Here is a 27,269-nt window from a genome sequence, read left to right on the forward strand (position 1 = left end):
GATGTCCTAGAGGTTCCTAAGCCTCTCCTCATTTTTCCGAATTCTTGTTTCTTCATTCTTTTCTGGTTGAATGTTTGTTTCTTCCTTCTGGTCCACACCATTGATTTGAGTCCCAGTTTCCTTCGCATCACTATTGCTTCCCTGTACATTTTCCTTTGTTTCTCTTAGCATAGGCTGCATTTTTGATCTACTTTTTGAACAGATTCAACCAATTCTGTGAGCATATTGATAACCAGTGCTTTGAACTGTGCATCCAATAGGTTGGCTATCTCTTCCTCGCTTAGTTGTATTTTTTCTGGAGCTTTGAAGTGTTCTGTCATTTGGGCCATTTTTTTTTCTTTTTTTTGTCTTGGCGTGTCTGTTACTTTAAGGGGCGGAGCCTTAGGTGTTCACCAGGGCAGGGTAATGCTGGTTGCTGTGCTGTGATGCTGTACATGGGGGAGGGGCCCAGAGGGAGCAATGGCGCCCGCTATACTCTCCTCTGGATTTCAATCTTTCACTCTGATACCCACAATCAAACTGGGCCCCTCTGGTGCTGGTTCCCGAGTGGGTGGGCCTGTGCACACTCTAGGCCCCTGTGGGTCTCTCCAACGACCTCTCAGTGAGGCTGGGAGTCTCTCCTGCTGCCGTCCCAACCCCCACGAGCGTTTTCAATCAAAGGTTTGAGGCTTTATTTCCCCGAGCTGTAGCCCTGGGTTGTGCGGTCTGCTTTGATCCCCGCCGTTCGTCAGGTTTATCTATGTTCGAATGTGGGGCTGCGGTGTGCTACCTGAACTCTGCCCGCCCCACTCTCCGCCACTCTGAGTCCGGCCCTCTCGGTTTATCTGCGCGAATGTGTGGCTGCAGGGTCTGCTAGTGCTCGGACTACCTGCCCCTTTTGTCCCACACTCTGCCTGTCTCCTTCGGCCACAGCCACACGAGTCCTATCCACCCCGGTGCCCGTCTCCGCCCCTCCTACCAGTCTAGATGAATGTTTATTTTTTATTTCCTTGGTGTCGGACCCCCTTGCCGTTCGATTCTCTGTCAGTTCTGGTTGTGCGAGGAGGCGCAGTGTGTCTACCTACGCCGCCATCTTGGTTCTCCAGGGCATTATTTTCAAAAAGAGCAAAGGATCTAATCCAATGCAAGTAGAAAGGATAACAAAAACAAGAGTCAAATTAACTAAATAGTTAACAAAAGATAAGGAAGAGTATCAAAATAAAAACCTTATACTTTGGAAAGACCAAATTGACAAATCTTTGGTAAGATCAAGAAAAAGAAAGCACAAATAAATATCATTAAGAAATAAAAAAGAAACTAAAACTACAGATGCAGTAAAGATTTTCTTTTTAAATAAGAGAGCCCTGACCAGGGTATCCACCCACGGAGTGAAAGGTCGCCAATTCAATTCTGGTCAAGATACATGCTTGGGTTGCAGGTTCAGTCCCTATTTGGGGTGTGTATAAGAGGCAATCAATTAATGTTTTTCTCCCTCTCCTTCTCCCTTCCCTTCACCTCTCTTTAAAAATAAATAAATAAAATGTTTTTAAAAAATAAGAGAATACTAGAAACAATTTTATGGCAATTTGAAGACAGATGTTGTAGATAGTGTCCTAAATAAATATAAGCAACCAAAAGTGACTTAATAAGAACTACGAAACACAAATTATATAATTGCTAACAAGTTTTAACAAGACTTTAAGGATTGGATAATTCATAACAATTCAAAACAAATTGTTCCAGAGAAGAGAAATAAGAGGAAAAGTTCCTCAAATAATTCTTCTCAATTTATTTTGAAGAGATTTTAAAACCAAAGGGAATAAATACTAAAAAAGTAAATTAAAGGTTGGTCTCAATTATAAACATAAATGTAAAATTTCTGAATTTTAGCAAACCAAATCCATAAAAGGGAAAAAAATTGTTTTATACCAGTAATACAAGGATAATTTGACATTAGAAACTGGAACCTAATCAACCAAAGAAAAAAGCAAACAAAATATAACCAGAGACATTGAAGTTAAGAACAATCTAACAATAACCAGAGGGGAGTGGGGAGGGGATAGTGGGGACAGGGGTTTTCAGGAACTACTATAAAGGACACATGGACAAAACCAAGGGGGAGGGTGGAGGCGGGGAGGAAGGTGGGTTTGGCTGGGGTGGGGTGGAGGGGTAGGGAGAAAATGCAGACAACTGTAATTCAACAACAATAAAACAATGTTTAAAAAATATAAAAAATAAAAAAGAAGGTATATTAGTATAGTTCATTTAATTAGTAGATTACAGAAGTTTTTTAAACATCTCAAAAGATGTGGGAAAAACATTTGGTAACATATAATCTAAAAAATTTTATGCATGAAAAGAACATATCAACAGAGCAAAAAGGCAACTGACAGAATGGGAGAAAATATTTGCAACTCATATTTATGATAAGGGATTAATAATCAGAATATATAGAGAATTCCTAAAACTCAACAACAAAAAACATGATTCAAAAATGGGCTAAGGACTTAAATAGACATCTTTTCCAAAGAAGATATTCAAATGCCCAATAAGCACATAAAAAGATGCTCCATATCACCGATCACTAAGGAAATGTAAACCAAAACTACAATGGTAGCATCTCATACTGCCATCAAAAAGTATGAATATAACAAGCATTGGTGACAATGTGGAGAAAATGAAACACTTGTGCACTGATGGCAGAAACATAAAATGGTAGAGTCACTACAGAATATAGTATGATAGTTCCTCAAAAAATTAAAAGTAGAATTACCATATTATGCAGCAATACCACTTCTAGGTATACCGTAAAGCAGGGAAAGCAGGGTCTTTAAGAGAGGTTTGTACACATATGTGTAAGCAGAATTATTTGCAACAGCTAAAATGTGGAAGCAAGTCAAGTGTGCTCATCACAGATAAATGGATAAGCAAAATGTAATATATAAACACAATGTAATATTATTCAGGTTCAGAAAGGAAGGAAATTCTGACACACAAAACATGGATGAACATTGAGGACATTAGGCTAAGTGAAATAAGCAGGCACAAAAAGACAAATACTTTATGGTTCCATTTATATAAGGTACTAGTAGTACTCAAAATCATGGAGACAGAAAGTAGAATAGAGGGCTGAGGGGAGGTGGAACTGAAACGCATGCAGAGCAAGAAGTCCCTTAAACAGAGATGTTCCCCTACAGCTCATAGTTGGGAGAAAGAAAGAAGCGGATGACAGGCTTAACATACTTTGCGTATCTATGGCAATTTGATAGCTAGTTAATAGCTGTGCTACTGCAGCAGCGCAAAAGGGGTATGTGACTCTCAGAACATATCCTGACTCATGATACAGACAGGGAGGCAGTTTCCCCTGTCACTGAGTCACGCTTGCCCTGACTAGAGATGGCAGCCAAGAGAAGGAAGAAGATACTGGCAAATGTAGCTCATGGTGAGCCGAGCCACATAGGAAGTCACGTAGGAAGCTCAGGATCAGGATTTTTTAAAAAAGGCGGGTAGCCATAAGGAGAAAAAGCCACGATGTAACAACTAGGCAGTTTGTAGGAAAGGTGGTCCGCTATGTGGGAGAGCCATGAAGGCAGAGTGAGGAGAGGGAAGGAGGAAGAGTAGCCATAAGGAAGGAGCTCTGAGCCAGGAGGAAATTTCAGCCATGAGGCTGGTAGTGAGGTGGCAGCTATGTAGTTTGTAGTCAGGATTCTGCCATGTGGCCTGGTGCAGTAAGGGAGGAGGCATACTGCTGCTGTGATTGTGCCCGCTCCAGCAGACTCTGAAGTCCACCAATGACTCTGCCTTGCAAGACACTGATGTGCTGCCTAGCAGACCAGGCTCTAGCTAGCTAGACTCTTTGGGACGTAGGGAGAAGCCACTCTCTTGCAAGCTGTGCCTTCCCAGACTCCACCATGATCCAGTACAACATGGCATATGCTTTCTGGACTATTACAAGAAGGCTGACGACAACATACCCAAGATCCTGAAGGAGAGAGCTGCTGTGAAAGGATGGTGACTTTGAAGACCATGAGTATACTTTCCAGAGGGACTGGAAAACTGTTTGCGAAGCCAGCTTAGGATAAGAATTTGGGGAACTATTGGGCTTGTTTTGGGCTTATACCCTGGTAGGGAGCAAGAGAAGTGCTGGGTTTCATGGGGGAACAGGGCTCCAAGTAGGAGTGCTCCCAGCCCTGTTGAGGTTGGAATCTTATAAATAAAAACTTGTTTCTTCCAACACTAATTGTTGGGTCAAGCATCAAGGTGCCACATGCATGGGCCAGTTAGCTCAGTTACAGAACGGGGAGTTAATTCATAAAATTGGCAGAATACTAGATCAAAATACTAAAATCAAAAGCAGAAACATGGCTAATCAATAAGTGTTTATCTCCATTTCCTTTCAAAAACTCACATTTAAGGGGGAAGGAGTATAAATCCAAAGGAACAGATATAATAGAGGAAGAAAATTCCTTTATAACAGATGTCAACAAATTTGGAAAATTGAAAGTGAATCAACAGGGGGAAAGCTAACTATTAACTGCCAGTAGTACTAGGGACAAAGAGGTGTGACAGGCCAAAAAGAATCAAGCTTCTTTCCACACCAGAATTCTGGGAACACTTAGGAACTGAGGGTCCTGGTACCTCTGAAGATAGGGTCATGGGTTTAAACAAAAGGATTGTTTGAAAATGTGTATAAAGAGCACTTAAACCACCCACCTACTAAGTTCCCCATTCTAATAAGGCAAAGGAAGTAACAGAAGAAACTAAACCAAAACAGCTTCCAATTTATGGATGCAAAACAATGGGGAGGAGATAGTTGAGGAGGTGAAAATTAGTACTAAGTGAAAGTCTGCATTTGGAATGCTGAGGATTCCCTGGGTCCCTTCCCCCCTTGGTTTTCAGAATGCTGGCAGCCAGGTTTCATCCCCACAATAGAAGGTTGAGGGATTCCTCTCTGAGTAACCATGAAAGGCCCAAGAGAACAACCTAATAGTCACACTGATATTTGGTGATACCCTGGTGAAGGTGTCAGGTTGCCATCTGAATAACGCTACAGTGAGGTCCATCAATTAGCACACACAATAGAACTCTCCTATCCATCTTCAAGTTCCTCATTCTCAAATATAGACTGATAACTACAAATCCAACATTTGGTGAAAGGCATTAACACGAAAGATAGACCAAAACAACTAGATAGAGCACTGAAGAGAAACAGAGGCAATGCAGCAAGCAGAAGAAGAAAACTAATAAAACACTTACTATTAACAGTCTCAGAGAAATAAGATAATACATCTAAAAAACAAGACTATCACTTAAAACAATATTAGAGAATGTGGAAAATCTGTCGGAAATAAAAATACAAAAGCAAAATATTTTTTTGAAAGTAGTTGAAGATAAAGTTAAAAGCTTCTAAAAAGTTGAATTAAAAAGTGGAAAATAGAAAAGATAAAAAACAAAAGAATAAAATGGGTCCAACATTTAAGCAATGTGGGTTTGAGAAAGAGGAACTAGAAAAAAAAGGGGGAAAAATAAATTTGCCAAAGAGATACAAGAAAAGCTCCCAGAACTGAAAGACAAGTTTCCAGGCTGAAAGGCCTATAGAATACCTGCATAATTATTTAAAAATGACCCCACCAAAGTATATCATTGCAAAGTTTGAGAAGACCAGGAATAAAGAGCTCTTAGAATATTCAAGAGGGGAGGAAAAAAATTCATATATTGCATTGGCCAAAAAGTTTGGTTTTTTTCTGTGAGATGGTTCTCATAGTGTTCAGTTGTCTTTAACTTCATTTGAAACAATTTTGTTAGAACGTACAGTGACAGCTGTAATATCAGCATGCATTATAAAAAAAAATTTATCAAAATTTCCAGCCAAGATGGAGGCATAGACATACTGCACCTCCTCACACAACCAAAAGAAAGACGACAACAACTTTAAAAACAAAAAACAACCAGAACTGACAGAAAATCAAACTGTATGGAAGTCTGACAACCAAGGAATTAAAGAAGAAATATTCATCTAGATTGGTAGGAGGAGAAGAGAGGACTTGAAGCAAGGCAGCGGCTGGAGGACCTGGGGGGGCAAGGCAGCAGCTGGTGGAACGGGTAGTCCCACATTTGCGTGCAGATAAACTGGGAGGAACATCTAGTGAGCAAGACAGACCACACAACCCAGGGTCCCAGTGTGGGAAAATAAAGCCTCAAAACTCCTGACTGAAAAAACCTGTGAGATTTTGTGGTGTCAGGAGAAACTCCCAGCCTTACATGAGAGTTCATTGGAGAGACCCACAGGGTCCTAGAACATACACAAACCCACCCACCCAGGAATCGGCACTAGAAGGGCCCAATTTGATTGTGGGTAGCAGGGGAAGTCACTGAAAGCTGGCAGAGAGGAGCAATCAGCACTGTTCCCTCTCAGACCCCTCCCCCACCAACAGCATCACAACACAGTGACTTGGGTTGCACTGCCCTGGCAAATATCTAAGGCTCTGCCCCTTACTACTTAACAGGTGCCCTGAAACAAACAAACAAAAAGAAAAAAAAAACAGAAAGAAAAATGGCCCAAATGAAAGAACAGATCAAAGCTCCAGAAAAATACAAGTGATGAAGAGATAACCAACCTACCAGATGCAGAGTTCTAAATGCTCGTAACCAGGATGCTCACAGAAATGGTTCAGTATGGTCACAAAATAAAGGAAAAAGTGAAGGCTATGAAAAGTGAAATAAAGGAAAATGTACAGGGAACCAACAGTGACGGGAAGGAAAACAGGACTCAAATCAATGGCTTGGACCAGAAGGAAGAAAGAAACATTCAACCAAAACAGAATGAAGAAAGAAGAATTCAAAAAAATGAGGAGAGACTGAGGAACCTCCAGGACATCTTTAAACGTTCCAACATCTGAATCATAGGGGTGCCAAAAGGAGAAGAGGAAGAACAAAAAATTGAAAACTTATTTGAACAAATAATGAAGGAGAACTTCCCCAGTCTGGCAAAGGAAATAGACTTCCAGGAAATCCAGGAAGCTCTCAGAGAGTCCCAAAGAAGTTGGACCCAAGGAAGCACACACCAAGGGACATCATAATTACATTACCGAAGATGAAAGATAACGAGAGAATCTTAAAATCTTCAAGAGAAAAGGAGACAGTTACCTACATAGGAGTTCCCATAAGACTGTTAGCTGATTTCTCAAAAGAAATCTTACAGGCAAGAAGGGGCTGGAAATATGTATTCAAAGTCATGAAAGGCAAGGACCTACACCCAAAATTACTCTACCCAAAAAAGCTATCATGTAGAATGGAAGGGTAGATAAAGTGCTTCCAGATAAGGTCAAGCTAAAGGAGTTCATCATCACCAAGCCCTTGTTATATGAAATGTTAAAGGGACTTATCTAAGAAAAAGAAGATCAAAAATATGAACAGTAAAATGACAACAAACTCACAACTATTAACAACCAACCTAAAAAAACAGTAACAAAAATGAACTAAGCAAACAAGTAGAACAGGAACAGAATCACAGAAGTGGAGATCACATGAAGGGTTATCACCAGGGGAATGGGAGGGGGAGAGAGGGGGGGAAAGGTATAGGGAATAAGTAGCATAAATGGTAGGTAGATAATAGATGGGGGGGGTTAAGAATAGTATAGGAAATATAGAAGACCCATGGACATGAACTAAAGGGGGGGAATGCAGGTGGGAGGGGGTGTGCATGGCAGAGGGGAATAAAGGGGGGGGGGAATGAGACAACTGTATTAGCATAACCAATAAAATATATTTTAAAAACTTATCAAAATTGGTGAATTTTTGTATAGCCATTTTAATAATGAATATGGAAGAAAATATGCAGCATTTTTGGCATATGATGCCTATTATTTCCAGAAAGGTAAAGATGTAACTAAAATGCAAAAAAAAAAAAAAAAAAAAGATTTGTGTAGTGTATGGAAAAGGTGCTCTGACTGATCGAAACGTCAAAAGTACGTAGTTGGTGAAGTTTCGTGCTACACATGTCTTGCTGGACAATGCTCTATGGTCGGGTAGACTAGTTGAAGTTGATAGTGATCAAATTGAGACACTGAGAACAATTAACATTATACCATGTAGGAGACAGCTGACATACTCAAAATATCCAAATCAATAAAGTTATTGGTGAAAAATTACAGAAAAACTAAATGGACTTTTTGGCCAACCCAATAAAAAGGAATGAAGAAGATAAGGAATCAATGCTTTTAAACATTTTGTAGGAAAATGTTTTCCAAAGATAAAGTTCTCCATGAAATCTAAAGAACATTGAAGACATTTTCAGATACATAAAGTCACAATTTTTTTCCCTTCAAGAACCCTTTTTCATATAACTACTAGAGGGTATTTATGTATGCAACCCCAAATGAAGAAATAAGCCAAGAAAGAAGACATGGTTTAGAGATACAGTGATAAAAGTCAAAAGTAGTCACAAGAGAAGTCCTAGAAACATAAAAATGCAGCTGGCTTAGAAAGTAACAAGTTCAGGATAGAAGGCTCCAGAAGAGATTCCTTAAAAACTTTTTTAAAAAACTTTTTAAAAAGTAGAAAAGATAGATTGCTTAATATGGATGAGTTTATCAGAAGGCTTGGTGAAAAAAATTAGTCTTACCTAAGTAGAAAATTAAGTAAAAATGGAATCAGTGACAAACTCTAGGGTAACAAAAGTTGTACAAAAAAGGAAGAAGCTGTACAAGAAAGAAAATAATGATAGTGTTCTATGTGGCTCAGCTGTGAACAGTATTTTTATTGGCATGGTATAAACATAGAAGTGTGAAGTGTGTTTATACAGGGGTATGGTATGACAAAAGAGAACTATGGCTTCATCTTCTATAGGAGGAAGTCAAGGATGTCTAATATTGAAGTAAGAATCAAGAATAACAGTATAGTATTTATAAGCATAAGGAACATGCAGATTAAACAGCCCAAAGAGTTCAAAATGACTGCCTTGGGGAGCTAGGAGCCAGACATGGTGTCTGGGAGGTCTTATAGAATTATTTGACTTTTAAAACTCTGTTATTATTTCATAAAAATTTCAATATTCATTAAAAAAATCAAGCAGCATTTCCATATTCCAGCAACAATTAAGAACTGATTCTGTTAAAAAGGTACGAGTTCTGCCTTTGTGATTTTCAAATTTTAGTTGGATTGATAAACAGGCTAAGAGATAAATCACAACACAACATGGTAAGTGCTAAAACTGGGCCATTATTTAGGAAAATATTTTTGAGAAATCTAATAAACTCAGTTTGGTACTCTCAACATTTGAGCAGCCATGCCAACATCCAGGTTAAAATAAGATTCTGAGATCATCATAAATGTAAAGGATATTGTCATCAAGGGAAATGTCTTGGAGAAAAAGACATTTTCCCCCAAGGAAAATAGATTTTAGGATCCACTGAAGGATGAAAACTCCCTTTTAGGGAAACATGAAGGAATGTTCTAACAAAAGGATGAAAATCCAGGGAGATTAGCATCCTTGATACTAGGGGGGAGGGAAGAGAGTTTTGAGAAATAGGGCATGATGTACAGCACCAAAGAGCTAGAAAGAGTAAGCTAGTATGAGGATTAAAAATGAGCTTGGATTTGGCAATTCTGAAGGAATTTGAGGCTTTAGGGGTAGTTTTGGAGTTAGAGGGGTGAACACAGTCCTAATGGCCTGAAAATTCAATGGGACTCGAATGGAATGTAGGGAAGGTGGACACAGACCAGTCTTCAAGAAGTTAGGCATCAAGAGAAGTTGGGAGACATCAACAGTTTAGGAAAGTTTATGTTTTCCTTCCTTCCTTCCTTCCTTCCTTCCTTCCTTCCTTCCTTCCTTCCTTCCTTCCTCTCTCCCTCCCTCCCTCCCCCCATCCCCCACCTTCCCTCTTTTTCTCTCTCCATTCTTTTCCTTTTTTCAAGCAAAAGTTTATTTAGAAGGTCCCAGAGGTAGAAAAGTGAGCCATGGAGGAAGTGAGCCAGCTGTGCTGCATGGGCTTAGGAAACAAGTCACAGAGGCAAAAGAGGGGCCCTTGGAGCTTAGGAGAAGGACAAGCGAAGAAACACCTAAGGGAGGAAGGCATGGGCAGGGTAGAGGAGTGAGAGGAGTGGGGCAGAGAAGGAGTCATTCTTTTTCATTTTTAACAGATGTGTGTAGAATATCTTTATAGGCTGTGGAGCAAGGGGCAAGGAGTAAAAAACCAGAAGAGGGAGGGACTAAATTGGTGTGCCAAGATTCCCCAAGAAGAAGAAAGAAATTAGGAGGGGGTCACTGGAAACAAAGAATGACTCTTCATTTGAGGAAATTAGGGAGGCAGCAAGCAGGTTCCTTTCAAATTGGAGGGGTAGGAGATTGAGAGAGCTGTGATCCTTGAGTCAAGTCCTGCCCTTTTGGACACCAACGATTACTCTTTTTGCCTTTAAGAAAAAGATATTTAAATGAGAGGAAAATTGAGAGACAACCATACAGAAACGAGATGGATTAAGGAGGTGGATTTTCTATATTCCCCAGTGACAGGGAAACTGGTTGAGAGCTATGGGGAGAGCCAGATGAGAACAAGTCAATAAATAGGGTGTTGTGGCAGCAAGGAGACAGGCTAGACAAGGATGGCAAGTTCATTGGTCACTACATAATCCATGAAAAAACAGCGGAGAAAAAGGGCAAAGCAAAGGACTGGAAAAACTGACGGGGTTTGGAAATGCAGCACTCATGGTAAAATAACACCTTCTTTTGCCTCTCTTCCTGCTAGACAAATTTGCCCTGGCCAGTTGGTTGGAGCATCATCCCCTGCACCAAAAGGTTGCAGGTTTGATCCCCAGTCAGGGGTGTATAGGAGGCAACCAACTGATATTGTTCGCGCGCTCTCTCTCTCTCTCTCTCTCTCTCTCTCTCTCTCTCTCTCAAAATCAATAAAAATATCCTCGGGTGAGAATAGAAAAAAAAAAAAAAAACCTCACAAAACCCCTCCTGTCCTATATTGACCTCATAAATTTCAATGACAAAGAGCACTAACAAAAATGCTGTAGAGTATAAATAATAACAGCTTTATTCCCCTAGCTCCACTGGGGCAGAGAGAAGTAGCAGACGGTCCCCAGGAAGAACAAATGTTAGTGCTGCCCAGTCCAGAATGCAACCTGGCCACATTGCTCTGGGCCTCTGGAGGGGAAGGAGAAACACTGTCCAATCTCAAGTTTCTTTAAAAACAAAGAAAGAAAAGCTCATGCTACCAATTTAAAGAGAGGTAGGAGTGATGCCAGCTACTGAAATGCAGGAAGGGGGATCTCTTCCTGAGCACATCTTTCCTAGTGCTTAATTTCACACAGCTGCTCATCTGCATGTCTTTTTATTGAAGGAATTCGCACATCAAAGCCTGCAAAATAAACTCCCACCTCCTATCAAGAATTTGGAAGAGGATGGGCAATCTCTAGCAGTTGAAAACTTATAAGGGGTTATGATCTTTCAAAGAAAGAGAAATCAAGCTGAGAAGGTAAGAAGTATGGTGAGAGAGAAAAACTTTTCAACAGCTTTTCAGGAAGACACAAGAATGAAAGAGTGCAGGAACTTTTTTGAACACCTGTTCTCACTAGGAACATTTTTTGTACACTGCTAGGGAGGGAGGGAGGGAGGGAGGGAGGGAGGGAGGGAGGGAGGAAGGAAGGAAGGAAGGAAGGAAGGAAGGAAGGAAGGAAGGAAGGAAGGAAGGAAGGAAGGGAGGAAGGGAGGGAGGGAGGGGGGGAGGGAGGGGGGAGGGAGGGGGGAGGGAGGGGGAGGGAGGGGGAGGGAAAAAATACAAGCTGAAAAGAAGGAAGCATATTTCCCATTGGCCAGGAAAGTGGCAGTTAGGTTCTCAGAATACACAGAATACACATGAGAAACACAGAATACAGCTGAGGATGAGAATGTCAGCTGTGGAAAGTGCTACAAACTGAGTGGCTTAAACAGTAGAAATTATCTTGCCATTCTGGAGGCTAGAAATCTGAAATTAAGGCAGGGTTGGTTTCTTCTGAGTGCAGAGCAAAGGACTTGTCCCAAGCCTCTTGGTTTGGCTTGTAGATGGCCATCTTCTCCCTATTTCTTCACACATTCTTCCCTCTAAGCATTCTATCTCGGTGGCCAAATTTACCTTTTACTTAAGGACACCAGTCATATTGGATTTGGTCCCACCCTAATGACATAGTCTAACTAATTACATCTGCAACAACCTTATTTCCAAATAAAGTTACCTTCTGAGTATTGGGAGTTAGGATGTCAACATATGAATTTTGGGAAGAGACACAATTCAACCTGTAATAACAGTTAATATTTATTGGGTTCTTACTGGGTGTCAGACACTGCAGTGCATGTTTCATATAATCCTCTTAACCAATTATTCCCATTCTATAAATAAGATAAGACACAGAGAAGTTAAGTAATTTGCCCAAGATCAAACAGCTGATCATTAACAGGGCTAGGATTTCAGAACCTGGTCCCTGTGGATTTCCAGTGCTAAACACTACCTTCCACTCTGTATATAAGAAGACAGTATACCACTCATTCAGATATCTTTGTAATAGAATCAATCAGTAAGTGCCCAAGTGAATAAATGAATGAGTACCTCAATGCAGAATGAACAAACTTGATGGGTGGCTCAGAATTTCTATACAGTGAGGTAGGGTCATTGTCCAAAGCACCCAGCAAGTTACCAGTAGCATCCTTAAGCCCAGGGTGAATACTAAGTGGTTTCTGTAGAAAGCACACTGGCTTTAAAGTCCAACAGAATGTTCTTGATGTCACATGCATTACACATGCATTAATGATTTGTAAGTGCACCAACCCTAATGAAGCAATTCTGAAATGACTTTCAAAGATGAGAGAAATGATATTTAAGGAGCTAACCTAGAAAAAACACAATTTGGGCAATTACGCAAACCACCAGGCTTTATTAACTTCCTAATGCAAGGTCAGCTGTCATTTCAGCAGCAACGCTATTAATTGCCATTACAGTGAGAACTCTTCTTAGTAACCAGCATAACCAACCAAACTTGAAAATGTGTTTTTTTAATAAAACATACCACAGTAAATGATCATTCATCTGAAAATCAAGGCCAAATCTCTCTCTAAAAAGAAAATTATGTCACACTTGCACTTAAGGCGCTCAAGTTCAACTAAATGTGCTTGGGGAAAAACAGCTGAAAGAGAGAAATACTTTAAACTGTAACCCTGGCCCTGTCACAGAACTCATTAAGAAGAAAGACAAGATGTAAGTCAGTCTATGGAAGTCACCCAGATCATCCAAGTCTCTCATTCTGTCTTGGAGACTAAATGCAATGCCTGAGTTCAAAATCAAATTTCAAAATATGCATCTCTGACTCAAAGTGTAGCCACCTCCCCCTTCTGACATTTAGAAGAAGAAATGGAGATCTGATCCTGTGCTGGAGGAAAAACAACTCTGTGATCAGTTTAATGACATCTTGATCTAACAGGACATGAGATTTGAACTTGCGTATATGTGACTTTCCCTTCACCAACTGTCTTTATGCCGAATGCTCAAGAAAGATGCAGTTACTCCATACCTCTTTGATACTCTATTGATAAGTTTTTGTCTCAGAAATAACATGGCACAGATAGCCCTAAACTACCAAGAACCCTAAAACCATCCCTGCCTCACTGACAAAGATATAATGACTGCAGCCATTCGACAAGGCTGCAGACCAGGCAAGAGGCCTAGAAAGTAGTAGACTAAATGTACTCAGTTCTGAAACATTTTTTATGTTTTTGCTTTTCTGGAGATATTTGGTTCAGGGGTATATTGTCCCTTTTCCAATAGCTTTGCCTTCTTATGTTTTTGTTCCTTTAACTGTGGCGAAATACATAGCGTATGCAATTTACCATTTTAACCATTTCTAAGTATACAGTTCTGTGGCACTACATGCACTCAGTGTTGTGCAACCGTCACCATTATCCATCTCCAGAACTTTTATCATCATCCCAGTCGGAAACTCTATACTATACCTGTTAAAAATGAACTTCCCATTCTTCACTTTCCTCCAGCTGCTGGTAACCATTATTATATATTCTGTTTCTATGAGTCTGATTACTCTTGGTTCCTCATGTAAGTAAAATCATTCAACATTTGTCCTTTTCCATCTGGCTTATTTAATTTAGCATAACATTTTCAAGGTTCACCTGTGCTTTGGCATGTGCCAGAATTTCCTTCCTTTTCAAGGCTGAATAATATTTCATTTTATGAATATACTACATTTTGTTTATCCATTCATCCATCAACAGAGACTTGAGTTGCTTCCACCTTTTGGTTATTACGAATACTGCTGCTATAAATACGGGTGTGCAAATGTCCTTCTTTCCAATTCTTTTGTGTATATAGCCAGAAGTAGAATTGTTGATCATATGGTAATTCTATGTTTAATGCCTTCATTGTATTTTGCTTATATGTAATGTTGTAAACAATGTAACTATTGTAAACAGACACATCCTTGCAATGTGCTGGGTGAGGTGAAGGCAGCTGAGGTTTCTAAATGCTTTAGATAACTGAGAGTCACCTCCATGTTTTCTGAGTTTGGCTGTGTGCACAATGCTAAGGGAGATAAAAGGCTAAGAGCTAAGGATGACCAGTGCAGATGAAGGAAGACAATCTGTTGACAACAATGTGATTAGTAATCTGGAACAGTGCTCGCTTCGGCAGCACATAAACTAAAATTGGAATATCCACAGAAGACTAGCATAGCCCCTGTGCAAGGACGACACACAAATTCATGACATATCCCTTATTTTGCTTTTCTAATATCCGTGGGTGGGAAAACTGAGTCTGGATGAGGAAGTACCTTACTCAGACGAGGGCCCTCCTACCCTCAAAACCCATCCCTAACTCCTCCTCCTTCAAAAAAAATTGGCAACAATCAAGTGGTCTACTGTACTGTGCTACTTCCTTTTGCATTAATTTCATCAATTTAAACAATAGGCATTTATTGAGTGCTGACTGTCAAACAGCCCCCACATGTGGGCTCTGGACCTAACCCTTTTGGGATTATCTGTACAATGCTGAATGCCTAGTGCATCAAAAGTATTCAGCACATTGGTTGGTTTCCCTGTTCACAGGTCCTAATATGAATACATAACCTATCAAAGAAAGAAATGCATTGTATTAGACAAACAAATTAACGGATATGATCATTATTTATTTTTAAGTCCCAACTACCATCAAAATTAGTTTATAATCATTTATAGATTTAGAGGAAATCAACCCATTCCCATTGGCCTATTTTATTTTTTAAAATGTTTTATTGATTATGCTATTACAGTTGTCCCATTTTCCCCTCTTTATTCCCCTCTGCACTGCACACCCCCTCCCACCCACATTGCCCCCCTTTAGTTCAAATCCATGTGTCCTACATATAAGTTATTTGGCTTCTACTTTTCCTATATATTCTTAACCTCCCCCTCTCTATTTTGTACCTACCATTTATGTTTATTCTCTGTACCTTTCCCCCCTCTCTTCCCCTCCCACTCCCTCTATGATAACCCTCCATGTGATCTCCATTTCTGTGATTCTGTTCCTGTTCTACTTGTTTGCTTAGCTTATTTTTGTTTTTTTTAAGGTTCAATTGTTAATAGCTGTGAGTTTGTTGTCATTTTATTGTTCACATTTTTTATATTCTTCTTCTTAGATAAGTCCCTTTAACATTTCATATAATAAGGGCTGGGTAATGATGAACTCCTTTAACTTGACCTTGTCTGGGAAGCACTTTTTCCCTTCCATTCTAAATGATAGTTTTGCTGGATACAGTAATCTTGGATGTAGACCCTTGCCTTTTAGGACTTCGAATACTTCTTCCCAGCCCCTTCTTGCCTGTAAGATTTCTTTTCAGAAATCAGCTGATAGTCTTATGGGAACTCCTTTGTAGGTAACTGTCTCTTTTTCTCTTGCTGATTTTAAGATTTTTTCGTTATCTCAATTTTGGGTAATGTAATTATGATGTGCCTTGGTGTGTGCTTCCTTGGGTCCAACTTCTTTGGGACTCTCTGAGAGCTTCCTGGACTTCCTGGAAGTCTATTTCCTTCATCAGATTGGGGAAGTTCTCCTTCATTATTTGTTCAAATACATTTTCAATTTCTTGCTCTTCCTCTTCTCCTTCTGGCACCCCTATGATTTGGATGTTGGAACATTTAAAGATGTCCCGGAGGTTCCTAAGCCTCTCCTCATTTTTTTGAATTCTTGTTTCTTCATTCTGTTCTGGTTGAATGTTTCTTTCTTCCTTTTGGTCCAAACCATTGATTTGAGTCCTGTTTTCCTTCCCGTCACTGTTGGTTCCCTGTACATTTTCCTTTATTTCACTTTTCATAGCCTTCATTTTTTCTTCTAATTTGTGACCATATTCAACCAATTCTGTGAGTATCCTGATTACCAGTGTCTTGAACTATGCATCTGATAGGTTAGCTATCTCTTCATCACTTAGTTGTATTTTTTTCTGGAGCTTTGATCTGTTCTTTCTTTTGGGCAATTTTTTTTTGGGGGGGGGTCTTGGCATGCCTGTTACATAGTAAGGGGCGGAGCCTTAGGTGTTCACCTGGGTGGGGCAATCCATGTCACTGGGTTGTGACACTGTATGAGGGGGAGGGGTCTGAGAGAGAACAATGCTGCTTCACTCTCTGCTGGTTTTCAGTCATTTCCCCTGCTACCCACAAGCAAACTGGGCCCTTCTGATGCTGATTCCTGGGTGGGTGGGTTTGTATATGTTCTAGGACCCTGTGGGTCTCTCCAATGAACTCTCCTGTGAGGCTGGGAGTTTCTCCTGAAGCCTCAACCCTCACAGGTTTTTTCAGTTAGAGGTTTTCAGGCTTTATTTCCCCATGCTGGAACCCTATTTCGAGGTCAGTCTCACTCCCCAGTTGTTATTCCCGGTTTATCCACATGCGAATGTGGGACCAACTGGGGTGGGGGTTGGGGGGAACCAGCCACCGTCCAGCCCAGTCCACCAGCGGCCACCTTGGCCTGGCTGCCCATCTCTGCCCCTCCTACCGATCTATGTTTCTTCTTTAGATGTTGCTTCTTTAGATGAATGTTTCTTCTTTAACTCCTTGGTTGTCAGACTTCCATACAGTTCGATTTCCTGTCAGTTCTGGTTGTTTTTTGTTTTTACATTTGTGGTTGTCCTTCATTTGGTTGTGTGAGGAGGCAGAGTGTGTCTACCTACATCTCCATCTTGGCTGGAAGTCTCCTATTGGGCTATTTTAAAATTCAGAACTGAACTTTAAATGTTCCAATGAGATCTCTATAATTAAACTATTGAACTTCCAAAAAGAGGATGACACCATCAAAATAATCTGAATAAATCTTTCTTTACTCTTCCTTCCCTATAATGTGTCAGATAAAGAAAAAAAGGACATCAAGAGGAGATGAATGACACATTCACCAGGAAGGAGAGGGAAGATCTGAACATCATTAACTCCCAAAGAAGGCTTACTTGCTCATGAGGGTTAAGTATCACCAGCAGGGCTTTTCTCCTTTACAGCAACGGCTTTCTCTCAAAGTCACTGGCAATTGCAAACACAGGAGTTTTTCTATGTACATAAGCCTTGGTTTTGTTTTACAAATATAAAAGTTATGGAACGTATAGGCATTCTACCTGTGTTTATAAATGCTACACATGGTCCTACATGCACAGGTTTTTTTATGCCTGTTGACATAAAAGTAGAAAAGTTCCCGACCAGTGAATAGAAGAGTAAGGTCAAATTCTCCATTCTACTCTCAAACCAGAAGTAGAGTGTTTGAAGAAAAAACCAAATGCTTCATATAAAAAAAATTTTAATATGAAGATTTTTCTGAACAAATCTCCTATGTAGAGAAAAGAATGTATTTATGAAACAAATGCCATCTAAAGAGATCTACACATTAAAAAAACAAGAGTTGTGAGGTTGGAAGAAAATAAGTCTCCTGACTTCATACTAAGAGGCTACAGTTATTCAAATAGAGAAAGCACTGTGGAGATGGTAGCCCAGGAAGTAAAGGATGAAGGCACAAATAGGAACACACACCGTGTGGTACAGCAACCTACAAAATAAAAGAGTAAATTTAGAACTACCAACGTTTGTATGATAGTCTGAATCCAGTGAAATTTTCATTTCAACTAGATTACACTTTTAAGATAAAGTACCCTTCTCTTTTGAAAGATATTGTATTCACATGGTTCCAGAAAGGTACCAAAGAGTTCATAGTGAAAAGTTCTCCTCTCACCTACCCCATCCCTCAAGCTATCATTATTGCTGCCATGAGTGATTCATTACCTCTTATATACTTTTGGTCACAGAGATCAATTGAAGATTTGGTCCCCCATGGGTACCCATGGCTGTGTCACTGAAACATCTCTGAGCTTGCACAATGTGCGGTGAAGTGACAATCGACATCTGCCCCCAGTTTACCTCTATGAAGCCAATCAATGTTATCAGTTCCTTGTGTAACTAAGCACAGTATTTTTTAAATATTTTATTTATTTATTTTTAGAGAGAGGGTAAGGGAGCGAGAAAGAGAGAGAGGGAAACATTGATGTGTGAGAGAAACATCGATTGGTTGCCTCTCTCGCATGACCAGACTGGGGACTTGCATGTGACCTAACCAAGAATCAAACCGGCAACCTTTTGCTTCCAAGCAAAGTATTTAGATACAAGTTCAGAAGCTCTAAAGGCATCTCCAGATACCCAAAGTAGGTGAGATGAAGTTATAAGGGGGTATTTTCCAGGAAGCATCTTAAACTATCCCCCCACATCTGCTTTAAAACAGGAAACCTCAAGGCTCTCAGTCTTTCATCCTGAACTTGCAGGGAATTCTACATGAGACTTCCTTTTCCAACAATGAGCCAATTCTTTAAAAGCACCAAATAAGTAAACTAAATTCTAAAACAAAAACAGATTACCCTGGCAGAGAAGTGCCATTGGTTAGAGCATCGTCCCCATATGCCAAGGTTGGAGGGTCAATCCCCAGTCAAGGCACATACAAGAATCAAACAATGAATGCATAAATAAGTGGAACAACAAATCAATGTCTCTCTCTCCCCCCCTTCCTTTGTCTCCCTAAAATCAATAAATAAAAAATAAAAAAACAAATCTTTAAAAAAACAGGTTAAAAAGATTTGTGATAAAAAGCAGTGCCTAATACATAATAATCAATAAGTAGTTGTTGAATGAATGTGACATAGCTCTAAAATCTGACATACCTGAGTTCGAATGTTGGCTGCCACTTACCAACAAGGGGTGATTGAGTCTTGCTTCACACTTTGCAAAAAAGGGGGTAAACACACATCTTCACATAGCTGCTGTTATGTTGTTGGAATTAAATGAGACAATATACGAGGTCTATCCAGAAAAACTCCAGCCATTGTTAATATAACAAGAGTGGTTTGCACAACATCAATGTAACCTGGCAGCTGAGGAGAGTGGACTAGAATGTGCATGTGTGAACAATGACAACTGCACTGTACTAGTCAGTGGGGGTGGGAGACGCTGCTGAATAAGCATGTGTACTATGTGGCCATCGCATTCAAATGAGCAAGTAGAGCAATGAATTTGCATCGAATTTTGCATTAAGCTTGAACATTCCTCCACAGAAACTATTCAGATGATTCAGAAAACTGCAGCTATGGGCAACTGGTGACTAGTGGCTTCATCACGACAAGGTCTGTGTTCATATGCCCACTCATGCATCACATCTTGTGTAGAGTTTTTTAATGAAACATCAAATCACCCAGGCAACTCAGACCCCCTACATCCCAGATTTAGCATCTTGCGACTTCTGACTTTTCCCAAACTAAATCACCTTTGAAATAAAAGAGATTTCAGACCATCAATGAGATTCAGGAAAATAGAATGGGGCAGCTGATGGTGATTTGGAGAATTGGATGAGGTCCCAAGGTGCCTACTTTGAAGGGGACTGAGACATCATTGCCCTATGTACAATGTTTCTTGTATTTTATATCTTCTTCAATAAGTGTCTCTATTTTTCATGTTACATGGCTGGATACCTTCTGGACAGGCCTCGTATATGAAATGGGTACAGTTCCTGATATACTTTAAGTGCTTCGTAAATGACAGCTATCATTATTGCTGCCATGAGTGATTCATTACCTCTTATATACTTTTGGTCACAGAGATCAATTGAAGATTTGGTCCCCCATGGGTACCCATGGCTGTGTCACTGAAACATCTCTGAGCTTGCACAATGTGCGGTGAAGTGACAATCGACATGGGCTGGTTGGTGGCTGTTTAACATCACCCCTCTGCAACATCACTGAAGCAATGTCGAGAGGGAGAAACTCACACACCAAACTGACAATGACATAGCAATCTTGATAAATAGGGAGGAAAAAATAGCCAACTTTTCCATAATGAATAATAAATTATTGGACAACAATAAAATAATTTAAAAAAATAAATTATTTGCTTTAAAGTTCTTCCATGCTGTATTCAGAGAAACAATAGAATATATTGACAGTGTTGCACAAATACACTGAAAAGCATTAAAATTTTGGCTCTTGAGGCATCACATTTATCACTGTAGCAAAAAAAAACAAAAAAAAAACACCTGGATTCAGTAAAGCCTTGGTCTAAAGGCCAGACAATTTCATCCACAACATGCGAAAGCTATGACCAGTGGTGTCTTCAAGCATCACAGTGTGGAAAGGAATACAGAGGTTCTGCACTGCGCAGCTGCTATGTAGAGGTTGTGTGTATGTTATCCTTTGTAGCACAAGGGCTGTCATTAGCACTGAATTGCAAAGGAGTCACAACACCAGATTTTACAACACTAATACAACCTCAGAACCATCCTCAGCTCACGGGTCCTGTGCCCAAAGAGGAGGGGTTACAAGTAGCCATTTAGCACCTTCCTTGTGGTATTTCTACACTGTTGTTGCCTTTCCTATGGAGGAGGAGCACCAAGAATGCTGAAAAACATTTTCTCTTCTGTGCCACAATTTAAAATAAGAAAATGTAATCACATAGGTTTTTCCAAAAAAAAAAAAAAGGCAGGTAATATTTAAAATTTCTTCTGTGTCCATGACAAGGAAAAAAATCTTACTCCTAAAAATGACTCTTTCATAGAACATCAGGGTTAGTTTGTGAGTGGCACGTTTTTAAAACATTTAATCAGTGATCTGAATATATGTCAACACCTTCTGGCGGTGTGCTATATAAAATGTGAACCTTGTCAACAGCAACAGAAAAAGGTGACACACTTGGGACAGAGAGCTTTTATGCTGACACACAGTAATAATATAATTTTAAAATTTATCATCTGTTTAGCTGTAAGCAACAATAATTAATCTTTTTGACAATTCATACAATGCTTTAAATAACCTGGGTAGAAAAACAATACATTCTAATTTTTACCTTCATCGACTTCCTGGGCTTTATAGCTACAAATGCACATAAAGCCACACAAATAAATTTTGTGATTAGGATTAAAATGTTAGCAAAAAACATTTCTCTTGTCACCTCATGCACCTCTTTGCCTCAGTTAATAAAATAACACAAGAACTGTAAGTGAGAGCAACTCCCAGGGGCACTGTGGGCCTCCAAGGGTTTATTTCTGTCACATCAAATGACATTTTATTCCCGAATCATTTAACCTATGACTTCGTATGACTACTTATAGCCTCAACAGAATTCTGGTGGGGGTCCAGAAATGACACTAATCCCTCTGCTAGAAACTCCATCAAGGCATGACAATCCTGAGCCCATCTGATCCCAACACATGAAACAATATAGCCAGGCAAATTGTCTACAGAATTTTCAGAAGCATGTGAATATGTAAGTGTTGTATAGATTGGTGGTTCATGTGTCCTGTGAGGCTTCATAATATTTCATGTTAAACCACATTAACATTCTTAATTAACCTCTTTCCTATTAACATTAAAACAAATGCATGTGACCAAATATACCTGCTGACCTGTTGACCTGCTAACCCTGAAATTTAAAATGCTGTGGGATAAAGCAGAGCCACCATCAAGCACAAAAGAGGATCCAAGTAAGACTAAAAATCACAAGCTTGTGACATTTGCAGATGAAATGAAATAAGAAGGTTGTTGCAAACAACCCCATCGTCTGCACACCTCTCTACAACCAGACTTCCAAGAGTCTGTGCCCATTTCACAGATAAGAAAACCAGAATGCTGTAATTACAACTCAGGTGTTCTCCAAATCCACATCCAAATCCCACATGTGTTCTATTGTCATACCCCTTAAACATCAACTAAGACTCAAAAATGAGAAAGCAGCTCAAAGAGCTTGACCAACTGGGTTAGGGCATCAGAATACTATAGCCCATGGTTTGGGAAAGTACCAGCAGCAGAAACACATAGAAAAAATATGACCTTTGCTATTATAGGACAGGTAGAGTCAGGAGAAGACATGGAATGAAATATAGGTGTTTATGTTTGTGGAAAAAACAGAGATTGAGTATGTGTAGCTTTGAGTATATATAGCTCTTTTGCTACACATACTCTTTTCTTTTCTCATCCTTCTTTCATTCTTTTCTTTCTTGCCCAGGTCTGACCCTCCTAGGAAGCAATCACATTGATTGTACTATGTGCCATGTGTCTTATACATTAGGGCCCAAACAGTGGATTTTAATTCCAATAATTTTGCCTAATGAGTTATCTTTTTTACATGGTTTTGGTATCAGACTTCTATATGCCCCATAACTCTGTCCATTTGTTTATTAGAAACAATTGCAACATCTTCTTCAGAAAAGATTTGCAGAGGAGAGCTTGCCATTCTACGCAGAATGTCAGACTTTCTCTAATGGTTGACTTACAGACCATTACTCTAAATTCATATTTTGAGCCTCTAAGCCAAAACTTCATAAAGGCTTCCTTCATCCTTTGTTTATTACTAATGAAATGATCCTCTACCAGGAAGAGGCCCCAATAACATGTCCCTCCCTGTGGAACCTCTATGTAGCATTTGAAACCGTGGCCAGAATTTCAAGTGTGGATACTTTGTTTTGAAAGTTAGAATCCCAGAATGAATCGAGGTCAGCAAAGGGACTCCGTCCTCCTCACTGTGGGGACCAGGAACCTGAGACTGAACACTGCAATTTGCTGACATCTGTGCTCCTAACTTCCTATCCAGTCTCCTCTCCGTGCCTCACAACACTGAGTCATCTTCCTAGCCCTAAAAGGCATAACAATTGTTTCCCCTCAATTACCTAAAGGGGAAGAAAGTCAGTGACCACTCTGCATCCCCCATATTTAATCAATAGATATACAAGTTTTCTTTTGATTACACCTAGTATTAATATTAATACTTAAGTCTCAAGTCTGAAGGAGAACTCTCCAGCTAGTGGGGAAGGCACTGACATCCAGAGCACATTGAAAGAGAACAACCCTTAAAATGTGTTTAATTACAGGGAGCCCCTCACAGCACGGAACCAGGGAACAGGGACCTCGGAGGGCAAATTTCCATTTAAACTCTGCTCCTTGGCTAATTGAAAAAACAAACAGGACAGCAGTCTGGACAAGAAGACAATGAAAACCCACACGTTACAACACAGGTAAATGTATGTGTGAGCCTAAATGGAAATGAAAGCTGCAGGAACCCAAATGTGAAAAACAGCCATTTATAGCTTGGGCCCTGACGGACAGGTAAGTGCCTGACTGGCGAATGACATACTGCCCTCTCACCTTGTGGCCGAAACACGGAAACCCTCTAGCCATCTGCTGTATCTACAGAAATCCCAGGCTCAGAGGAGTAGAAGGAGAACGCACACTTTGGTTGCAGCTGTAATGCATATGCTCACAGCTAATGTGTGGTCTTGGCACAGCCAGGACTTCAGGTGTGACCCTTCAATGACTGATCTTTCCTCACAAACTGTTCTATCAGATTTCCCAGATTTGTGCAGGAATCTGTTTGTTGAAGGGATGTGAGACATATAAGGGAGGAAGGATGCAGAGTGGTCACTGACTTTCAAATGAACTCACTTCTCCTGTGACTATTGCAATGCTCATGGATATAGGAAGGAGATTCCTATTGGGTGCAGGTTTGCACCAACCATAAATTCTGCTTGCTTCCTTCCATTTACAGTTTATTGCATTAACATTTCTTTTGTGCCAGCTGCTGCTGGGAAGTTATGGTAAATTTGGGCAATTATGACTCTTGTTCCATCTGTCCCTCCCCTCCTCCCTCCTCTGTACAATAACATCAAAGGTGGCCAGTTCAGAAGCTGTCTCTGTCTCTTAAATTTAACCTGAAATAGATGTTATTAGAAATCACAGGCTCTAAGTGAAAGGTAGCAGAATAAATTATAAAGATGCTGCTCTAGCCTTCTGAGAAAGTCTTAAAATAAGCTTTCTTAAACCTCCTACACAATGCTCCAAGTCAAAGCCTAGATAGGCATTTCAGGGCCTCCTTGCCCAAATCCCCCTAAAGTAGATGTGTGAACCATGTCAAACAGGGGGTGTACACCCAGGTGCTAGGGTTTCTACCAGCTCTGCCTCTGCTTGGGTTTCAGTGGTGCTTAGAACAACTTCCCTTAAAGTGTCTGAATAAACTAGAGTGGGGTCCTAGAGCTGCTATGGGCAAGAGGCAGCCTAGAGAAATCTCAAGATCCAGATGAAGGCCCCACAGCAGGTAAGGAGGGTCAGCAATCAGCTGGAGTGCTCCATGGGCAAAACAGAGTTCATATTCCTGACAAGCTGTCACTTGTTACAGGGAAGGGGGAGGGCGGGAGTCAGAGCCTGAGTCTCAGGAGTGTTGTCACATGCAAAAGGACATTGCATTGCTCAGCTCCATTCTCAACAACTTTCTGAGAACCTACTAAGTCACTTGGTGGGTGCTGGACTGAGGAGGGGGTTTCAGAGATGAACAGGGGTGATCCCTTTCTCAAGAAACTTAAAACCTAGTGAAAGAGACAGGCCGGACAATAACTGACTGTAAGTTGTTTTATAATTAGTTTCACTACATGGGCACAAAATGTTATGCATTCCTCAACATGTGAAACAGAGAGCTACCATATGACCCAGCAATTCTACTCATAGGCATACCCAAGAGAACTGGCAATGTGTGTCCACAATGTGCACTAAAGTTCACAGCAGCATTATTCATAATAGCCAAAAACTGGAAACAACCCAAATGTCCATGAGGGATGAATGGATAAATGAAATGTGGTATATTTTTACAATGGAATGTTATTTGGTCATCAAAAGGAATGAAATACTGATCCATGCTAACACAGGAAAGAACCTTAAAAATATGCTAGGTGAAAAGAACCAGACACAAAAGGCACAATTATACAATTACATTTATATGACATGTCCAAATAGGCAAATCTATAAATTCAGAAAGTAGATCAGAGATTGCTAGGAGAAGGGAAGAGGGGAACATGGAGAGTGACTATTAATGGGTTCAGGGTTGCTTTTAGGGGTAAGGAAAACATTCTGGAATTAGATAGTAATGATTGTTGCACAACTTGATGAATAGACTAAAAAACTGAATTGTATACTTTAAGAGGGTAAATTTTATGGCATTCAATAATATTTCAATAAAACTATTGTTTTATCGCCTGGCTGGTGTGACTCAGTGGACTGAGTGCCAGCCTGTGAACCAAAGGGTCACCAGCTTGATTCCCAGTCAGGGCACATGCCTGGGTTGCGGATCAAGTCCCCAGTAGAGAGCACTCAAGAGGCAACCTCACATTGATGTTTCCCTTCCTCTCTTTCTCCCACCCTTCCCCTCTCTCTAAAAATAAATAAATAATATCTTTATTAGAAAAACCTATTATTTTAGCCCTAACCAGCATGGTTCAGTTGGTTGGGCACCATCCTGTTAAGTGAAAGGTTGCTGGTTCAATTCTGGTCAGGGCACATGCCTGGGTTGCAGGTTCAGTCCCAGTCACATGCAAGAGGCAACAGATCAATGTTTCTCTCTCACATCAATATTTCTCTCCCTCTCTTTCTCCCTCCCTTCACCTTTCTCTAAAAATAAATACATAAAGTATTTTTTAAGATACTAAAAGTGTTTAAATATTTATTTTAAAAAAACAGAGTAAGGCCCTGGCTGGTGTGGTTTAATGGGTTGAGCACTGGCCTGTGAACCAAAGGGTCACGAGTTCCATTCCCAGTCAGGGCACATGCCTGGGTTGTGGGCCAGGTCCCTAGAAGGGAGCGCACAAGAAGCAGCCACACATTCCTATTTCCATCTCCTTCCTTTCCCCTCTCTCTAAAAATAAATAAAATCTTTAAAAAAATAAAATAAAATAATCAAGTAAGGATTCTCAGCACTTTCTTAAAATGAAGAAGGAAGGAAGGAAGGAAAGAGGGGGGAGGAAACAAGTCACTGGATTCATTGCTTACTTTGATACCTTCTGGCCATGAGGAATAGACACCAAGTTTCCACTTTCTGAAACTATTATTACTTCGATAGAAGAGTTCTCTTTCATTACATAAAATATGTTTTATTTATTTTTTAAAGATTTTATTTATTTATTTTTAGACAGAGGGGAAGAGAGAGAGAGAAACATCAGTATGTGGTTGCCTCTCACATGTCCCCTGCTGAGGATCTGGCCCGCAACCCAGGCATGTGCCTTGACTGGGAATCGAACCGGTAGTCCTTTGGTTTGCAGGCTGGCGCTCAATCCACTGAGCAAACCAGCCAGAGCATCATTAAACAAAGTATATTTTTAAACTTGGGGCTTTGAAAGCTCCTTCAGGGAACATCAATTGAGAGAGAAGAAGGGTCTCTGATCCCTGACTACCTCCTGCAAAAAAAAAAGAATCACAATTTCTATGTAAGACTTGGTTCTAATTAAAGACCTAAAGATGTATGTCTTAAAAATTAGGCCCAGGCTGGTGTGGCTCAGTGGACTGAACGCCGGACTGAGAAGCAAAGGGTCACCGGTTCGATTCCCGGTCAGGGCACATGTCTGGGTTGTGGGCCAGGTCCCCAGTAGAGGGCACGTGAGGGGCAACCATACACTGATGTTTCTCTCCCTCTCTTTCTCTCTACCTCCCCCTCTCTCTGAAAATAAATAAATAAAATCTTTTAAAAAATAAAATAAAAAATTAGTTTGTACAGCTTATTTACAGATCAACTTAGATATTCATTAAGAAAATGGTCCTGCCCTGGCCGAGTGGCTCAGTTGCTTGAAGCATCATCCCATACACCAAAAACACTATGGGTTCGATCCCTGGTCAGGGCACATACCTACATTAAGGGTTCGATCCTCAGTCAGAGAATGTATGGGAGGCAACTGGTCAATGTTTCTCTCTCACATAGATGTTTCTTTCACTCTCTTCCTTCATTTCCCTCTAAA

At 40.2% G+C, this 27,269-nt stretch overlaps 1 protein-coding gene and 1 non-coding gene across 9 annotated transcripts in view; one reads left to right on the forward strand and one right to left on the reverse strand.

The window, feature by feature from the left end:
- The window catches only part of CLYBL (citramalyl-CoA lyase), a 327,539-nt gene that overhangs the window by 194,946 nt on the left and 105,324 nt on the right, over positions 1-27,269 (reverse strand). The window lies entirely within an intron of this gene.
- On the forward strand, positions 14,639-14,744 carry LOC112321567 (U6 spliceosomal RNA). The gene has a single exon (XR_002976541.2). It is a non-coding gene; the product is annotated as a U6 spliceosomal RNA (small nuclear RNA).

The sequence above is a fragment of the Desmodus rotundus genome, chromosome 13 (genome assembly GCF_022682495.2).
Source record: "Desmodus rotundus isolate HL8 chromosome 13, HLdesRot8A.1, whole genome shotgun sequence".
Classification (NCBI taxonomy): Eukaryota; Metazoa; Chordata; class Mammalia; order Chiroptera; family Phyllostomidae; genus Desmodus; species Desmodus rotundus.